Source organism: Schistocerca serialis, chromosome 3, assembly GCF_023864345.2.
Source record: "Schistocerca serialis cubense isolate TAMUIC-IGC-003099 chromosome 3, iqSchSeri2.2, whole genome shotgun sequence".
NCBI lineage: Eukaryota > Metazoa > Arthropoda > Insecta > Orthoptera > Acrididae > Schistocerca > Schistocerca serialis.
Window position 1 is genome coordinate 381264622 of NC_064640.1, and position 16900 is coordinate 381281521.

A 16900-nucleotide genomic window follows, 5' to 3' on the forward strand; every position below is an offset into this window, starting at 1 on the left:
GTACTAATGGAAAACCTCTTCAAAATGCTGACTAATAATAATTTTGTTAACAATTCCACAATCTCTCCCTCTGGCAAAAATTTTAAAACATTATCCAATCATTTTACTCCCGCATATGTTGTTCTTGTATTCTGAGTTGTGTATACTGATCGGCCAGAACATTATGACCGCCGACCTACTATCAATATAAACCCGTCCAGGTGATAGCACCGTCACCTGGAGAGGAATGACTGCTAGTCAGACACACTCACGGTACATGCGTTGCCAGTGAACGTGCTATACGTGTGCAGAATGGGGAAGGCGTGTGATGTATCTCAGTTTGACCGAGGGCAGATTGTGATGGCCCGAGGGCTAGATACCAGCACTCCGGAAACTGCACAACTTGACGGGTGTTTGAGGAGTGCTGTGGTGAGTGTCTTCAGCACGTGGAGTAATCAAGATGAAACCACTTACAGACGTCGTGGGATTGGCCGGTCACACCTCATTACAGATGTCGGCCGTCGTAGGCCGGGCTGACTGGTGAAACAGGACAGGGGGCGGAATTAACATCAGACATTAATGCTGGGCAGAGTACAAGTCTGTCTGAACACACGGTGCAACGAAAACTACTAACGATGGGTCTCCACAGCCGACGACGCATGCATATGCCAATGTTAACACTACAACATCGGCAACTACGACTGAAATGGCCACCTGACCATCGGCACTGGACATTGGCACAGCGGCAGAGCGTTGCTTGGTCTGTTGAATCCCAATACCTTCTTCATCATGCTCTGGGGAACATTCACGTTGGAATCCACGGGTCCAGTGGAACTCGTGCAAGGCACCATGACGGCCAAAGAGTATTGTACACTGGTTGCAGACCACGTACACCCCCTCATGACGATCATGTTTCCCGACGGCAATGACATTTTTCAACAGGGTAATGTGCCATGTCACAAGGCCAGGAGTGTGGTGGAGTAGTTCGAGGAACACACTGGCGAGTTGGCGAGTTCAACTTGATGTGCTGCCCTCCCCGCCCCCCCCCCCCTCCCACCAGATCTGAACCCGATCGGACACATCTGTGATGTGACTGAATGTGGCGTCAGAGCTGGTCGATCCTCTCCCCGGACTTTACGGGAATGAGGTGAACTGTATGTGCAGGTGTGGTGCCAACTCCCTCCAACGACATACCAAGGCCTCATTGCTTTCATGCCACGCCGCGTCGCTTCTATTATCCGTGCCAAAAGCGGACATACTGGCTATTAGATAGGCGTCATAATGTTCTGATGTTCTGGTTGTTCAGTGTACATATGCTTCCGGGAAAAAATTAATACACTCTTTTAGAGTTTTCCAATACACGTAAGACTTATTATTGCAACAGTGAATATGGAGTGCATTAAATGAATATACAGGGTGCGTCAAAAAATGTATACACACTTTGAACTGTCATAGACAATTTACTTCCAGTTCTACAAGGTTAAATGTCTGTGAAAAAGTAATGTTATTGTTCTTCAGCAGGTGGCAGCAGTGGCAAGGAAGTAACTGCAACATGGCGAACATGCGTTTGAGCTTTGAAGCGCGGAAGCAGATAATTAAGTCGTACTGGAAGTTTGAGAATGTAGCTGCGGTTCGAAGACAGTGGAGAAGTGAGTATGGTACAGAACCACCTTCAAGGTTAACAATTACACGTCTACGAGACAAATTCAAAGTTCTTGGAACAGTGAGTGAAGTGCATAAAGGTCGATCAGGGCGACCTCGTACAGCTACAAGTGATGATTCCACGACTGCGGCGTTGGAACTGTTTCAGCGTTCGCCTCAAAAATCTTCAAGGCAAGCGGCACGTGAGAGTAATGTAAGTGCTAGTAGTGTGCTACGCATTCTGAAGGAAAGCAAGTTTCGTGTGTACATTCCAAGGCTGGTGCAACAGCTAAGAGACGACGATCCAGATCGAAGGTTAGAAATTTGTGAATGGGTTCAGGAGATGGTGAGACGTGAACCGGGATTTATGGGTAGCATAATTTGGTCGGATGAAGCCCAATTCAAACTCAATGGAACTGTCAATAGGCACAATTGTGTGTAGTGGGCTGAAGATAATCCTCACATTACAGTTGAAAAGGCTGTGAATTTGCCTGGTGTAAATGTGTGGTGTGGTTTGTCTGCAAGGGGACTCATTGGGCCTTTCCGCTTTGAAGGTACTGTTACTGGAGAAACGTACCTAACAATGCTTGCTGACTCCATATTCCCTGCCATTTGTACATTATACGGTAATGATGAGTTTTATTTCCAACAAGATGACGCCCCGTCGCACTATCATAGGGACGTACGAGCATACCTGGATCACAGTGTGCCAGGCCAGTGGATAGGACGCAGGGGAGCAATCGAGTTTCCTGCACGCTCTCCAGACCTCAAGCCGCTGGGTTTCTTCTTATGGGGCACAGTAAAAGATGAGGTGTACAGACGTAAACCACGTAACCTGGACACACTTTGGAATGAGATTCAGGCGGTGTGCGCAGAAATCTCATTCGACACTTCGGTACGTTGTACGGAATCAGTGGTGGCTCGTACTCAGAAATGTATTGATGCTGCAGGCCACCAGTTTGAACATTAATCACATTTGCAAAGTACATTTATTTTTCCAATTGGACTTTAAGCTTTCCATTTCCAGAAATTTAACATTGTAGAACGGGAAATAAATTATTTGTGACGCTTCAAACTGTGTATACATTTTTTTGACGCACCCTGTATTTACAGATCAATAGCACAAGAGGTTCTGAGGGACCAGCCATCGATCCATGCTGAAACACTCATAAACGTGATGTTGCCTCCGCAGGCGGCGATGCAGGCGCTGACTCTGACATCAAGTCGATTGTACAAATGGCGAATATTGTCCTGGGTTACGTTATCCCTTGTCTGCTCGATCTGCTCACGTAGCTCTGTAAGAGTTGTTGGTTGACGAGCCGCACAAGTCACTTCTTGTCCCATCATATCCCACACGTTCTCGATTGAAAACAAGTCCGGAGATCGTGTGGGGCAGGAAAGTTGCTACACGCTTACAGAGCACTTCGAATTTTACTGGCAGTGTGTGGGCGAGCATCATTCTGCTTGAACAATACATCACCTTCCTGTTGCAAGAATGGCAAAAGAATAGGTGAACAACATTCTGCATGTACCGAGCACTGGTTACCATCCCCTCCAGAAGCGCCAAACGTGAACGAGCGTTGTAGCTCATCGCACCCCAGACCATCGGTGCTTGGGTGGGCCATTGTGTCTCGGACGAATGCACTTTATAAGACAACGCTAACTAGGTCTACGTTATACCCGCAAAAGACCACCACTTGTGTGATGGCAGAATCCACTTTCATCGCTGAAGACAACAGCGCGTCATTCCATCTTCCAAGTGATCCTCTGACGGTACCAGTCGAGCCATGGACGTCGATGCTGTGGCGTGAGTGGAAGACGGGCTAGAGGTGTGCCTGCTCGTAGTCCCACTGCTAATAACCGGTTTGCAACAGTCGGTGTTCTGTGGTAGCTATACGATCTGCCACTGCTGTTCTTACTACATGACGACCCTGGCGGGAACCTGTCCTGCATGGACTTCCAGAATGTCGTGTACGGGTTTTACAATGTTCACACGACCACTGATACCAGCTCCGTTGCACAACTGACGCAGTGCGTCCAACTTGTGTGACAATTTGCCGCAAGGACCATTCCGCCACTTGGAAATCCACACACAATTTGACCCCTTTTAAACTCGCTCAGCTGGCTGTAGGAAGTACGAATGCGTGTCTGCGGCATGGATGCATGCTTGCTTCGCACGTCTGCACCACACTGAGCCTCGTGGCTGTGAGCATTCCTTATTAAAAGGTAGACACTGATGGCTCTCTAGTAGCTTTGCCACTATGCTGTCTGTTGGCGAACGACGTTGAAACCATTATCAGTACATTTACTATACTCCAGGTGTTATATGCCGTCATCCGACCAAAATCTATGTCGTCTTTTTCCAGGTATACTAATTTTTTTCCGACAGTGCATGTTTATCATTGACTGAGGTTGACAAAATCCGTTTCTGGCGCGAAATTTGAGCACTATTTAACCCGTAGCTCTGTAGCTATCAGTCAGCCGTTTACGGTCGTGCTGCCGCCTAAGCATCCGAGGAGCTGTCAGCAGCAGCCAGATGGGTAAACGCTACTTCGGTACTTCATTATACTTTCTTCTGACGCCATACTTATCAAATTTTGTGTAACTCTGCTATTTCTTTTTTTACAGTTATCATTTTATGAAGGTAACTTCTACGTGAAGTCGAAACCGGTCATTAATAAAATATTATTGCAAACTGCACTGTTGTTTTAACCCAATTCTGAGTTAGTCTCTCTCTCTTGAGCCAAGTTTTCTACTTCAGTCAGTAAGCTCGTGCCCATTTCTCGGAAACTGGCGCCCTGACTTCCCCTTCTCTGCTATTTTTAAAATTTAGCAGTGAGGAGCCCTGTCACACCATTTTAGACAAGATGATGTTTACCCTGAATAAATTGGTGCCAGAAAGCCAGCTCATTGGCTTTACATATATAAGAGAATTCCTGTCGACAATGCATCTCCATCGCTTTTTAGAGAACACAAAGATCTATATCTATTATTGACTTCACCCTGCTGCCAGAAAGTCGGGCCATTCGCTTTACAGACAGAAAAGAATTCCTGTCGACAATGCAGCTCCGTCGCTTCTCACGGAACACGGAGATCGATATCTATTATTGACTCCCCCTGCACAGCATTCTCAGAAGACGACCGTCGGCCGGATGACACAGCTTGCAAAAACTAAGATTCTGCAGGAGCGTATATGTTCGTCATGCTACATTATAGGACTCACGGAAAGGCCAGGATCCCATATGCTGCAGGGCGCACTACAAGATAAATTTTAGGAACACGATTCCCTGGCACTTGTGCTAAACAGTGGCTGGGCCGCCGTGTGATACCTGCCATTGGCGGTCACTTTGCCTAATCCCCTCGCCCTCCCCTCTGAAAGGCAAGCCGTAACTCCCATAGGAGCCCACACGGACACCAACTCACTAGCCTGGACGACTATACCAAGCCTGGCTCAATCCCTACGTCAAGCGTCGATCCTCTGCAGGTCTTTACACATTTCGCTACAGTTTTCTGGCATTGAGATTGCCCTACGTACAACAGCGTCATTTGCGAACAGCCTCAACGAGATTCTGTTGTGTTTATTAAACTTATGGAAAAACGTCACGAGCTTTATTCACCACCCTAATACGTTCCATTATCTTTTATTTGTGTTCGGCTTATAATCTCTCTTCAACAAACTATCCATTCCTTTTAATTGATCTTCCTAGTCCTTTGCTGTCTCTGATAGAATTACAGAGTCGTCAGCAAGCCTTCAAGTTTTAATTTCTTTGCCCTTACCTTCTACCCCCTTTTCTGAATTTTCCTTTGGGTGTCCTGATCGGTATATACACTAAAGAGCCAAAGAAGCTGGTACACCAGCCAAATATCGTGTTGGGTCCCTCAAGCACGCAGAAGTGCCGCAACATGACATGGCATGGACTCGACTAATGTCTGAAGTAGTGCTGGAGGCGATTGACATCATGAATCTTGCAGGGCTGTCCATAAATCCGTAAGAGTACGAGGGGATGAAGATCTCTTCTGAACAGCACGTTGCAAGGCATCCCAGATATGCTGAATAATGTTCATGTCTGACGAGTCTGGTGGACAGCGAAAATGTTTGAACTCAGAAAAGTGGTCCTGGAGGCACTCTATAGCAATTATGGCCCTATGGAGTGTCGCATTTTCCTGTTGGAATTGTCCAAGTCGTCAGAATGCACAATGGACATAAAAGGACGCAAGTGATTAGACAGAATGCTTATGTACGTGTCACCTGTCAGAGTCGTATCTAGACGTATCAGGGGTCCCATATCACTCCAACTGAACACGTCCCACACCATTACAGAGACTCCACCAGCTTGAACAGTCCCCTGCTGACATGCAGGTTCCGTGGATTCATGAGGTTGTCTCCCTACCCGTACACATCCATCCGCTCGATACAATTTGAAACGAGAGTCGTCCGACCACACATGTTTCCAGTCATCAACAGTCCAATGTCGGTGTTGACGGGTCCGGGCGAGCCGTAAAGCTTTGTGTCGTGTGTTCCCACTCTGACACTTGTTGAAATCTGCAGCAATTTGCGGAAAGGTTGCACTTGTGTCACGTTGAACGATTCTCTTCAGTCGTCGTTGGTCCCGTTCTTGCAGGATCTTTTTCCGGTTGCAGCGATGTCGGAGATTTGATGTTTTCCGGATTCCTGACATTCAAGGTACACTCGTGAAATGGTCGTACGGGAAAATCCCCACTTCATCGCTACCTCAGAGATGCTGTGTCCCATCGCTCGTGCGCCGACTATAACACCACGTTCAAACTCACTTAAATCTTAATAACCTGCCATTGTAGCAGCGGTAACTGATCTAACAACTGCACCAGACACTTGTCTCATATAGGCGTTGCCGACCACAGCTCTGTATTCTGCCTGTCTACATATCTCTGTATTTGAATACGCATGCCTATATCAGTTTCTTTAGCGCTTCAGTGTATATTGAATAAGATGTGGTATAGGATACAACCCTGTCTCACTCCCTTGTCAACAGCTGCTTCCTCTTAGTGTCGTTCAGCCTACAGCCTGATTTTTGAATTTTATCCCTGCCTTCTTCAAAATTTCAAACAGTACAGTCACGTTCACACCGTCAAAACCTTTCTCCAAATCTACAACCGCTATTGTCTTTCTTCAGCCTATCTGCCAATATAAAATGGTGCAAGCTGTTCGAGATTCTGAAAAAAGTAGGTGTAAGCTATAGGGAGAGACGGGTCATATACAATATGTACAACAACCAAGAGGGGATAATAAGAGTGGACGATCAAGAACGAAGTGCTCGTATTAAGAAGGGTGTAAGACAAGGCTGTAGCCTTTCGCCCCTACTCTTCAATCTGTACATCGAGGAAGCAATGATGGAAATAAAAGAAAGGTTCAGGAGTGGAATTAAAATACAAGGTGAAAGGATATCAATGGATTGGATTGGATTGGATTGTTTGGAGGAAGAGACCAAACAGCGAGGTCATCGGTCTCATCGGATTAGGGAAGGACGGGGAAGGAAGTCAGCCGTGCCCTTTCAAAGGAGCCATCCCGGCATTTGCCTGGAGTGATTTAGGGAAATCACGGAAAACCTAAATCAGGATGACCGGACGCGGGATTGAACCGTCGTCCTCCCGAATGCGAATCCAGTATGCTAACCACTGCGCCACCTCGCTCGGTGCATATCAATGATACGATTCGCTGATGACATTGCTATCCTGAGTGAAAGTGAAGAAGAATTAAATGATCTGCTGAACGGAACGAACAGTCTGATGAGTACACAGTATGGTTTGAGAGTAAACCGGAGAAAGACGAAGGTAATGAGAAGTAGTAGAAATGAGAACAGCGAGAAACTTAACATCAGGATTGATGGTCACGAAGTCAATGAAGTTAAGGAATGCTGCTACCTAGGCAGTAAAATAACCAATGACGGACAGAGCAAGGAGGACATCAAAAGCAGACTCGCTATGGCAAAAAAGGTATTTCTGGCCAAGAGAAGTCTACTAATATCAAATACCGACCTTAATTTGAGGAAGAAATTTCTGAGGATGTACGTCTGGAGTACAGCATTGTATGGTAGTGAAACATGGACTGTGGGAAAACCGGAACAGAAGAGAATCGAAGCATTTGAGATGTGGTGCTATAGACGAATGTTGAAAATTAGGTGGGCTGATAAGGTAAGGAATGAGGAGGTTCTACGCAGAATCGGAGAGGAAAGGAATATGTGGAAAACACTGATAAGGAGAAGGGACAGGATGATAGGACATCTGCTAAGACATGAGGGAATGACTTCCATGGTACTAGAGGGAGCTGTAGAGGGCAAAAACTGTAGAGGAAGACAGAGATTGGAATACGTCAAGCAAATAATTGAGGACGTAGGTTGCAAGTGCTACTCTGAGATGAAGAGGTTAGCACAGGAAGGGAATTCGTGGCGGGCCGCATCAAACTAGTCAGTAGACTGATGACCAAAAAAAATCTGCCATGATAAGCCGTATTGTCAGTATTATCTCGCAGGTTTCTACATTTCTGCGGAACCCAAACTGATCTTCGCCAAGATCGTCTTCTACCAGCCTTTTTTCTGTAAATTATTCGGTTCAGCATTTTGCTACCATGATTTATTTTTCAGTAATTTTCATATCTGTCAGCACCTGCCTTCTTTATAACCGTGATTATTACATTATTCCTAAAGTGTGAGGGTATTACGCTTGGTTTATGTATCTTGCAAACCACTTGAAAGACTTTTGTCATGGTTATTCCTCCCAGTAATCTCAACAATTTTGAGGTAATGACTAATCCAGGTGCCTTGTTTCGATTTAGGTCTGTCAGTATTATATCTCCCATCTCATCTACATCTACTTCCTCCTCTCTTACCATTATAATGTCGTCAAATACACTCCTGGAAATTGAAATAAGAACACCGTGAATTCATTGTCCCAGGAAGGGGAAACTTTATTGACACATTCCTGGGGTCAGATACATCACATGATCACACTGACAGAACCACAGGCACATAGACACAGGCAACAGAGCATGCACAATGTCGGCACTAGTACAGTGTATATCCACCTTTCGCAGCAATGCAGGCTGCTATTCTCCCATGGAGACGATCGTAGAGATGCTGGATGTAGTCCTGTGGAACGGCTTGCCATGCCATTTCCACCTGGCGCCTCAGTTGGACCAGCGTTCGTGCTGGACGTGCAGACCGCGTGAGACGACGCTTCATCCAGTCCCAAACATGCTCAATGGGGGACAGATCCGGAGATCTTGCTGGCCAGGGTAGTTGACTTACACCTTCTAGAGCACGTTGGGTGGCACGGGATACATGCGGACGTGCATTGTCCTGTTGGAACAGCAAGTTCCCTTGCCGGTCTAGGAATGGTAGAACGATGGGTTCGATGACGGTTTGGATGTACCGTGCACTATTCAGTGTCCCCTCGACGATCACCAGTGGTGTACGACCAGTGTAGGAGATCGCTCCCCACACCATGATGCCGGGTGTTGGCCCTGTGTGCCTCGGTCGTATGCAGTCCTGATTGTGGCGCTCACCTGCACGGCGCTAAACACGCATACGACCATCATTGGCACCAAGGCAGAAGCGACTCTCATCGCTGAAGACGACACGTCTCCATTCGTCCCTCCATTCATGCCTGTCGCGACACCACTGGAGGCGGGCTGCACGATGTTGGGGCGTGAGCGGAAGACGGCCTAACGGTGTGCGGGACCGTAGCCCAGCTTCATGGAGACGGTTGCGAATGGTCCTCGCCGATACCCCAGGAGCAACAGTGTCCCTAATTTGCTGGGAAGTGGCGGTGCGGTCCCCTACAGCACTGCGTAGGATCCTACGGTCTTGGCGTGCATCCGTGCGTCGCTGCGGTCCGGTCCCAGGTCGACGGGCACGTGCACCTTCCGCCGACCACTGGCGACAACATCGATGTACTGTGGAGACCTCACGCCCCACGTGTTGAGCAATTCTGCGGTACGTCCACCCGGCCTCCCGCATGCCCACTATACGCCCTCGCTCAAAGTCCGTCAACTGCACATACGGTTCACGTACACGCTGTCGCGGCATGCTACCAGTGTTAAAGACTGCGATGGAGCTCCGTATGCCACGGCAAACTGGCTGACACTGACGGCGGCGGTGCACAAATGCTGCGCAGCTAGCGCCATTCGACGGCCAACACCGCGGTTCCTGGTGTGTCCGCTGTGCCGTGCGTGTGATCATTGCTTGTACAGCCCTCTCGCAGTGTCCGGAGCAAGTATGGTGGGTCTGACACACCGGTGTCAATGTGTTCTTTTTTCCATTTCCAGGAGTGTATATTTCCTTCGTATAGTTCTTCTATACATTCCTTGCACCTTTCAGCCTTCCCTTGTTTATTTGGTACTGTCGTGCCATCTTAAATCTTAATAATTATAGAATTATTTCTCTTTTCTCGGATGTTTTATTTCATTTTCCTATATGCTCGATCTGTCTTTTCCATTGTCATGCATTATTCTACGGATTTGTTTCTTCCTCATCCAGCCACTCCCATCCTGACACTTCGGATTTTCTAGCATTCTCATGTTTTGGGTGTATGAATTCCTTTTTGAATGCTTCATTTTCTGCATTTTTATAATTTTTCCTTTCGTAACTTACGTCCAATATCTCGTGATATCGAAGGATTTTTGTCAATTTGATCCTCTGCTGTCTTTATTATTTCATCTATCAAAACTAACCATTCGTATTCTATTGTATTCTCTTCCCTTGTTTCAGTAAATCTTTCCCCAATGCTACCATCGAAACTCTCCACAATCAGTTGTGCTTCAAATTTATTCAGATCACATCTTCTTGAATTTCAACCCTTCTGTAATTTCTTATTTTAACATGCACTTCAAAACTAATATAATAACACCGGATTCCACACTTGCCCCAGGAAATATTTTTAAAATTTAAAATCTGCTTTCGAAATCTCTTTATAACAATTATAGAATCTATCTGAAAGCTTCCGGTGTTCCCAGGTCTCATCCGCGTATACGAACAATAAATTTGTTTCATGATCCTTGAAACAAGTGTTAACAATGATTAAATTATTCTCTGCGTAAAAATTCTTCCATGAAGCGTCCCCTTTCATTCTCACCCCTTCTTTTGTTACTGTCAAATTCCAGTCTCCTATCACAATTAAATTTTCGTCTTCCTTAACGATTTGAATAATTTGTTTTATCTCATAAAATGTTCCTTTTATCTCATCATCATCATCATCTGCGGAGCTAACGGAAATTTGTATTTGTACTACTGTGGTCATTCTTGGCTATCGGATTATGTTGACTACGATTATATGTTCACCATGGTGTTGATAGAGCCAACGGTCTTTCCGCAGTGATAACACCGGTTCCTGTCAGATCACTGAAGTTAAGTGCTGTCGCTCTTGGTTCACACTTGGGTGGATGACCGTTTAGGTCTGGCGAGCGCTGTTGGCAAGCGGGGTACACTCAGCCCATGTGAGGCCAATTGAGGAGCTACTTGATTGAGAAGTAGCACTTCCGGTCATGAAAGCTGGGAACTACTGGAAGAGCGGTGTTCTGGCAACATACCCATCCATATCCGCATCCAGTGATGCCCTCGGCTGAGGATGACACGGCAGTTCGTCGGCACCACCTGTTCGGAGAGAATTTTTATGGTGTTCATAGATGTTAACCTACATTTTTATTTCCTTAATAATTATCACACGCCGGCCGGAGTGGCCGAGCGGTTCTAGGCGCTACAATCTGGAACGGCGCGACCGCTACGGTCGCAGGATCGAATCCTGCCTCGGGCATGGATGTGTGTGACGTCCTTCGGTTAGTTAGGTTTAAGTAGTTCTAAGTTCTAGGGGACTGATGACCTCAGCAGTTGAGTCCCATAGTGCTCAGAGCCATTTGAACCATTATCATACTTCCTCCAGCGTTTTCTGAATTTGACCTTCTGTTGATGGTCCTGTACCGTCCTGTGCAGAAGTCCTTCCTGTCACTGTACATCTCTAATTCCCACCATATCGAACATTAACCTATCCATTTCTCTTTTCAAGTTCTCTAATCTACCTACCCGATTAAGGAATGTAACATTCTAGCTGTTATCCGTGAAATGACAGGTTTGTTTTTCCTGATGACGACATCCATCTGAGTAGTCCCCTCTAGATATCCGGATGGGGTACTATATTACCTCTGGAATATTTTACCCAAGAGAATGCCATCATCATTGAACCATACAGTCGAGCAGCACATACTCGGAAAATAAACGGCTGCAGTAATTTCGCACTGCATTCAACCATTCGCAGTATCAGGAGGGTAAGGCTGTGTTTGCTGTTGTTACAAGGCCACATCGGTCAACCTCCTTGCCTGTTGCCCATGAAACTATTGAAAGGCCACTACCCTTCTTTAAGGCATACCCCTTTGATGTGTTTGCACCTACGGTAAAAGTAAAGTAATGTCGTATGATATGAATGGCTGGGAGAACCGGAAGAGCAGATTCAGTCGCCTAATTCGAAATGTTTTCCGACCCTCCTCGCCCGCAGGCACCTTTCGCGAAGAATGGGTGCCGTGTATGTAAGTGTATATGACTGTAATGGTTGGCGTTTGTGTGTGTATTTTGTAGTGTCGTGTTTGTGTTGGAGATGGTGAGAGAAGGGAGAGGCTGAAAGCCGGTCCCGGCACGCAGCCTACTCCACTCGAAGAGCACCAAAGAGGCAGCCGAGCTTAACATCTCCACACGACGGGCGAATCAGCGTGAACAGTGTCACATGAGCTCACTTCATGAGACACTGCGGAGAGCCTCGGAATTTAATCCAGAACATTTGCGCAAAGACTGATGATGAGAAACTTTACGCCGCCTCTCTCCTCCCCTTGACGGCCAAATACAGGTAATGAAAATTTCATTCACCACGAGTATTCGGAGCGGTTTACGTTCGAGTCGAGCGCCACGGCACAGGCGTACGTGAGCGATGTCGGCTGCGGGGGCAGGTTGCACCTACACCATGGCTATCGCTGCCGTCGAGACACGCAACCCAACCCACTGCAACGATTAATGATTCGTTCTGCTTACTGAAGGTCTCCCATGACTGCAGATGGATATAGCCAACATGTGGGAGTAACACTTTTCTGAAAAGCGTCATCAGGAAGTACAGTACTTTTTGGGTTTCAGAAGAGGACTGCGCGAAAACTGCAAGTCCTAAAGAAAAACGACAAATACCAATCGAATAGAGCATCTCTCCAAGTTTCCATTCGCGTTACGCGCTGTGGCATAGGTGCACTAGGGCGCAAGCGTGTCAGAACATGTAGACAAATCTACATCTACAAAAAATGATTCAAATGGCTCTGAGCACTATGGGACTTAACATCTGAAGTCATCAGTTCCCTAGAACTAACAACTAATTAAACCTAACTAACCTAAGGACATCACACACAGCCATGCCCGAGGCAGGATTCGAACCTGCGACCGCAGCGGTCGCGCGGTTCCAGAGTGTAGCGCCTAGAACCGCTAGGCCGCCCTAGCTGCGATTGTCCGCAATTTAAAGTAACATGCTCAAGGGAAAAAATGTTCATCTGATCGCCACAGTGATTTGAAGACACACAGTCACTCGCATCTAGATTAGATATGGCTGTGGGCGTCGCACACATAGCATTCTTGATACTGAGGGGCGACTATTGCAAAGAGTAGAAGATGATCCTGAAACAAGTGAGCGGATCATTGGAGCTGTCGAATGTATAAATACCTTCACTTACAGCATCTGCAAGCTCTCAGCCGACAACGCCACCAAGCAAAGAGAATCTAAGACTGACAGGAGGACCGCACCTACTCGTCATCACCGATTTAGTTCAAATTTGTGGTATATGCAGGGCTTGCTTAGATGTGAAAGTGACAGAAGTGGGAGCTCCAGATGGGAAAGCATTTCAAAAAATTGCATTTTTGGTTCGGGTCGGGCGAGACATGAACTATTTATGTTTGGGTATTCAAATGGTTCAAATGGCTCTAAGTACTATGGGACTTAACATCTAAGGTCATCAGTCCCATAGACTTAGAACTACTTAAACCTAACTAACCTAAGGACATCACACACATCCATGCCCTAGGCAGGATTCGAATCTGCGACCGTAGCAGCAGCGTGGTTCCGGACTGAAGCGCCTAGAACCTCTCTGCCGCAAAGGCAGACTGTTAGCGTATTATCCAGACAATGGTTAGCGCAGCGGGAAGAGTACAGACTAGTAATCCGATGGTCGTGGTGTCGAATCTCTATGCAGAAACATTTTTTTCCTCTTTTACTTTCAATTTTTACTTTACTTACAAGGAAAACAAACCAAAATAATGGTCAATATTTTCTATTTAATAATATGTTAGTAAAAGGCAAGAAAAAAATAGGTCATCCAAAATATGGGATTGCAGATAAATTTCCAGGAAGTCCTGATCCATTGTAAACGAAACGAAAACTACTTACTGTATGGATACGTAAGTATGCGTGCGACACTATGCGTACCTAATAAGTTGCAAAACGCCACGCATAAAAAAGGTACTTTCCGGTGCTCATACTCCGGATTCTACTAGTGATAAAAAGGTAGGGTCAAGTATTTTGGATAGCACTAGGGCTAAGGACCATTTGTTTACCAAACAGAAGGATCGTCTTATTGTCACTATACTATAGTAAAAGGTCAAATTATGAATATTAGACACTGCCTCCTGCTTCGGGAAATGAAGCAAATCCGTCGGTTCTTTTTGCATTTGATGTGGTCTATGGTGGGCTTGATGGGACATATGGAGGGACCATTTGTTCATGGGTGATTTCTCGGGAAACCACACGAAAATTGTTATTATACGTTCGTCGTCACCAGCAGACCAAAACGCAACTGAGTATTCCAAGACTTCTATGCACAGGAAATGTCTGACATGCTTACGATATATTCCTTAGATCCTGATCTCGAACAGTCTTGAAAATTTTCTTGATATATTTATCCGTTTTCAAGATACAGAGGTTCGAAGTTACCTCACATCTGCACGTAAAATACATACATAAAATCCTGTGGGAGGCGAAAACGTACTTTATAAAGTGACGTGGCACGGAGACATGCTGTAAAATGTCTTTGTCATCATCTGGGAGCCCCGTATTGTAGTACTGAAGCATATGCAAAAATTTTTGCACGTAAAATTCGATTTGAGGTGTAAAATTAATTTTGCGTTATTTCAGTTTCACATTAGTAAACTATCTAAATTTTACTGATCTGTGTGAGTTACATGACCAACTGCAGCAGGGGAAAGGAGGGAATCAGCGGAAAAACGCTCCTATCGGAGCACGAAGAAATGCGAATATATTCCAGTTTATTTAAAAGACTGACTGAAAAGTGGGATACCAGCTGCACCATTCTACCTTCCAAAACACTTTTAAAAATCTGGTATGCGAACATATTAGCGATTTTTTATGCAGAGGAGAAGAAGACAGGGCAGAGGCCAAGAGAGGGAAAAGTAATAAATACTGGAAGATAGTAGACAATGGTTGAGATACGGAGAGAGTGAAGGAGACAACGGCAGTGTGAGAGAAAGAGAGGGACACAATGGTAATGGAACATTGTTGACAGTGAGAGAACAGTGTTAGGGAAAGAGTGAAGGAGAGAGGGTCCCGAGGGGGGGGGGGAGGACGAATAAAGAGGAAGTAGAAATGGGTGAGAGCCAGTGATAGTAAGAGACAGAGTATACGAGAATGACAACGAGCAAGAGAGAGACTGACAGTGAGAAGAGACACCAGCAGTACGAAGGAAGGAATGACAAATCAGCAGTGAGAGAGAGCAACGTACAATAATTGTACTTTGGACTTGTATGGCTATTTGGCTGCAATAAGCTTATTTTCGGTAAGGGAGAGCAAGAGGGAGACAGTGGCAGTGGGAGAAGATTGTAGTAGTAGGAAAGATCGGAGGTGACTGTGGCTGTAACACAGGAGACAATGACAGAGAGACACAGAGATAATGACAAAGAGTGGACTGAATGAGTCAGTGAGAAAGGACAGTTCGGGGTGGATGAGCTATCCGACTTAACAGCGATGGGCTGTAACTCACTTACAGTGAGGAGAGCTTGTGGGAGTTTGAGCTGAGTTACATTTTCAAAAAAGCGCGAGTATGTTCGCATACCAAAATTTTTGGGAAATTTTTTAAAGATGCTGAGGAAGGTAGACTGAGGCAGCTAGTACCCTATTTTTCAGTTAGAGTCTTTTAAATAAACAGAACATATTCGCACTTTTATCCTTCGACGGCAGCATTTTTCTGCTGATACGAATGGCGTTCGGACCGTGCGCTGCAGGATCTGCGTTGTTAGTACAGTTGGTGTCAAGGCTTGCCGGTAGACGCCGATAGTGGTACGACAACGTAGAGCAGAAAAACAAGAAGCAATGTGCATTACTCTTGCAGGTATTCATAATGGGCTCGGACAAGGTGAGCATGGCTTTACTCGTCAAGGTGTTTTATCAACACAATAGCAATAGTGTAAGTAGTGTAAATAAAAGACCGCTATGTGTAAGAAGCGTGAAGCGCACTTTGAATGTATCCTGGTGGCTAAAAGAGCCACGCGCACTTTGAATAAGAAAGTGCTATCTGACACTGAAATCAACGTAAAAGATTGGCTCGCCACCAACTCTAGCCACACGTCAAATAAGAGGTTGCACTGAGTCGGAAAATTACTTAATTTATTCATAAGAAAAACTCACAAAAGAATATTCATTGCAAAGTCACTGATAAAGAATGGGATGTAATTATTAATATGATCCAGGCATTGTTCCCATGAATCAAATATTGAATAAAGTAAAGAGTGCGCGAACAGTGTGCATAAGTGCAGCTTGCAGCAACATTCCTGAAAACGAGATCCATTCCAGAGTATTTGTTTTAAATAAAAAAAGGACACTAATTATTGGACCTGTGCACATGGAAACGCTATGGATGGGCTAACAAGGAAAACTACAAGGTAAATGGCGTAGGTAACGGAGACGTAACATCGGTACACTGGATAATATTGGAGGCAAAATTATTTATTCCTTAAAACATTGGAGTAATGCATCTATAGAACTGCTGTTGCCTGGTAATTAAGTACAATTGCTTGTGAAACGCTATACGTTTCACAACAGATTCGTGTGCCCACGTGGTTCGGGGAGACACACTTTCTACCTGCCGTGGCGAAATTTTAGTAGCATCAAATCACGCAGTCGCGAACAATTAACATTTTACAGAGGACACATTTGAATAGACAACGGATAAAGCGAGAGGGCCAACAAACTCTAACATTAACCCATGTGGATGGTTTCC